Here is a 3688-nt window from a genome sequence, read left to right on the forward strand (position 1 = left end):
GTCCGAAAGGAGAGCTACACTTACTGTTTGTGGTGTTTGCTATCCCTCCGAGGCCACGGTCAGCTTCTACCAGGGCAAGTGAGCGGTGGAGCGACAGTCTGAGGACAGAGCCCTTCCCGAGGGAGGGCAGGCGGGGCTGTGCCAGCAGCCTCGGAATGACCACGCAAAGTAAGCGGAAAAGCGGGAAAAAGCCCAGAAGTTCAAAATGCAATCCCATATAAAATAAGTTTAAGAAAAAAAGCCTTTAAAAAGTTTTTAATACAAAAATACTCACATACAGTTTTCCAAACACAGCTTCCCACTTTAAATGCTATTCTCCCGACTGGCGGTTCCCGAGTCTACAGTTCCGTCTAGCCGCCCCGCCACCCCCCCCCCCCCCGCAGGAAGTTCAAGTTTTTAAGTCTAGCGAAACCGGTGATAGCACCGAGTGTTCCTATGAGGAGCCTGACCTCATTCTGTATGAAGCGTAGACACCAACAGGCACATTTAAATTCATATTTAATTTCTGACAGGGCATTTCACATCTCAACAGGGCTCGCTGGACAGCACGACGCCTGCGACAGCATTTCCCTCTAGTGACTAACATCCAACACTGTGCTGCTCAGAGGATATCGAGAATTTGGCAACAGTCCTTTGCGTTAACTTTCCTCAAAACAGGCTTATCTTTAATTCCTGGAAACCAGGTAGTTCTGGAAGATGGGCACGATACACGCTGTGGTTTTTATGTCAAGATAAGAATTTCAAAGGCGTCAGACGCGCAGACCTGAGTGCGAGTGAGGCCCAGGAAGCAAGGGAGGCGGGCTGTCCACGCGGTTCCTTACCGACCGGGGCATACAGGGTCACTGTGCCACTCCGGTCCCCACAGTGGTCCTACTTCCTGACTGCCGGAGCGGACGTGTCCTTGTGCCCCGCGCGGTGTGCGAGGCGCCCGGGTCCCCGGAGGCCAGTGTTGGCACGGGAGGGCGAGACTTCACAGGCCACGGGCACAGCACCAGTCGTTCTGACGCTGAGGGATCCGGAGGTGTTGGGGCGGCTTTCGTTTTGTTTCTGCTTCACATTGGTGACAAAGGGGTGAAGCTGACATTCATAAAGACCGAATCACACCCCCCCCAACCCCCCCCACCCCCCAGCAAAACGAGCTCTCCCTCAGATTCAGAGCAAAGCCCTGGCAGGAAGGCCCTTCGAGCTCAGCCGCCACGCCTCAGCCTTGTTGTGCTCGGATTCGTAAACCAGTTTTCTAGAGATTTTCAAAGTTAGTGTTATTTGCTCATTAGTTTTAAGTTTTTGGAAAGAGGATAACCATATTTAAAATAATTTTTCCAGCATCTCCTTCAGATCGTAGAATTTGAAAATATCAAAAGTGACTTAAAACTCACAAGATTTTACTACCGTCAAGTACAAAAATAAGTTAATCTCCCCAAAGTGCGCTGCAAAGCCAGTCTGGTGGTCTGACTTCTGGTGGGAGAGGAGAAGCGAGGGGCGGCCCTGAAGAGCGGAGCCCGGAGGCCTCGGGAATCCCGCAGGCCCTGAGCCGGGGCGCCAGGGCATGGGAACGCTGCTGGGCTCGTCGTGGAACAACCTTCCAGGTTGTTTGGGGAAGAAGGAGCATAAATCTATAAACCAATCCAGTATTTTCTTGGGACGATTTGAGAGAAACGAGTTCTACGCGGAAACACCCCACAGTTCCCCGGGTCCCACTGAGCAAGTGCATTTCCAGAGGTCACCTAAGCCACACGCAGGAGGGGTCCACGGATGACCAAGCTCTCGTGTCTCCTTCGTGGCCGCGGATGGCTCCTTCCTCCAGGATCACGATAGGAGAAGGGCAGAGGGACGCCTGGGTGAGACCCTGTTCATAGCGAGCGAGGCCCCGTCGGCGCCATGGAGCCTCACACCCGAAGCAGACTCTTCCCCGTGGTCCGAGCCCGGCAGAGACCGCTGCCCCCAAGGGCTCACGTCACCAAACCACGGAGAAGAAGTTAAACGGGGGGGTCCGGGTCCAAGCATGTCCTGCAGTTGCACGAGGCAGAGGCAATGATGGGAGAGAAACAGACAGGAGAGACCTCGGGAGTTTTCAACAAGGGACGTGTGTACGTCTCTGTTCTCCTCCGGTGGTTTTAAGAAGAACGGAGCAGAAACAAGCATCTGCTGCCGAGTATTCCATTCCCTTCCCTCCCATCGTCGGCACGGAGGCCGCGGGCCCCACGGGGCGCACTTGGCTGCCTGGCATCCGGGACCCCTGCCCTTGGTGCTCCGGACTCCCCAGGGTCAAGAGAAACTTCCAAAGAGAAGAGACCTTCGTGCTCCCAGGAGCTCCTCCCATGGTGTGGCCAGGCCTCGTAAGGAGTAAAAGTTAGTGACGTCTCACAGAGAAGTTCCAGGCCCGACGCCCACAGATGGCGCCTCGGGCCCCCAGCACGAGTGCCTGGCGGTGGCGTCCTGGCTGGGCGCGTGTGACCAGCACAACTCCCGTTTTCTGTGAACAGACCCCCAGGGGTGACAGGAGAGTAGCAAGTAGGTGCAACGGTCCCAGACTCTGCGTCTCTCCTCAGACCCCGAAAGAACAATTTTCGGGAAAAGCCCGATCTCCCACGTGCTCTGGGTCCCCAGGGTGGGGAGCACCTGGCCGTGCCCTGCTGCCGGGACTGTCCCCTGCCGGGCCGCGGGCGCACGAAGCCCCGACAGAACCATTTCTGTGAACTCGGCGCTTCACACAAACTCACCGCGGGGCCGCACCCCCACCGAGTTGGCCCCTTTCCCTGGGAGAATTCAGGGCCGCATCAGTAAATACACGTTTCAGTCGGTGGTAATTTGTGAAAACAAGTTTAGCAAAAATCTATTGAGAATAAAAGCCAGAAACTGGTAAAGAAAAGCCCAATGAAAAAAATATACAAAGTCTTCCCCCAAATGTTGGTAAGAACCTAGTGCGTTCAGGGACAGGCCCAGGTGAGATGCGCCAGACCTGGCCTGGGCCGGGGAGGCCGCTCCGAGAGGCCCCGCGCTTGCAAGGCCCACGGGGTGGCACCATTCAGTCCAAATCCACGACAGAAAAAACTACGGGACAGCTTACAACACTGTCACTATCACCACTCCTGGGGCCGGCTCCTCACTAGGATGGAAAAGAAGCATTTTGAGGAAAAATTTCACATTAGTACAAAAAAACCCCAAAATCATACAGCTGTTTCAGAAGAGCAAAATAATGATCAAAATCATGGTTTCCAAGGAATCCAGGGTCTGAGTCCTTGCCCGGGCCCCGCCCTGGTCTCTACTGAGTGACGAAGGCAGGTGAGCTGGCCAAGTGACTTGGTTAAGATGAAAGAGATCATAGTGAGCCTTTAGAAAAATACTACCCTCTACATTTCAGGTGAGATAAAAACATTTCATATGCCAATTAATTTTCAATTATAACTTTAACCTACAAAAATAGAGTGGGAGGGAACCTTGACATTCTCAGAAATTCAAGTGTAGCTGTAATGCTGTGTAGTAAGGCTTGTTTGTCCTGGAACCTTCTGAACCTCGCGGCTCAGACGGGTCATCAGTGCAGACGCAGCGGGCGCTGCTGAGGATGGCTCAGTGGTGGACAGGCACTCCCTCCCAGGAGGCCTACACGGCTGTCATAGCGGCTTCGAGCTGGGTCCTCTGGGCCAGGGGGGGGGGGGGGGGGGGGGGGGGGGGGGGGGGGGGGGGGGGG

The 3688-nt window shown here is 54.8% G+C and overlaps 1 long non-coding RNA gene across 1 annotated transcript; it reads left to right on the forward strand.

Annotated features, from left to right (window-relative positions):
• The first annotated feature begins 7 nt into the window (after positions 1-7).
• On the forward strand, positions 8-3384 carry LOC121039413 (uncharacterized). Its single transcript, XR_005794753.1, has 2 exons — positions 8-168; positions 533-3384. It is a non-coding gene; the product is annotated as an uncharacterized LOC121039413 (long non-coding RNA).
• Positions 3385-3688: the final 304 nt, after the last annotated feature.

The sequence above is a fragment of the Herpailurus yagouaroundi genome, unplaced genomic scaffold (genome assembly GCF_014898765.1).
Source record: "Herpailurus yagouaroundi ecotype Mexico unplaced genomic scaffold, PumYag 28, whole genome shotgun sequence".
Lineage (NCBI taxonomy): Eukaryota > Metazoa > Chordata > Mammalia > Carnivora > Felidae > Herpailurus > Herpailurus yagouaroundi.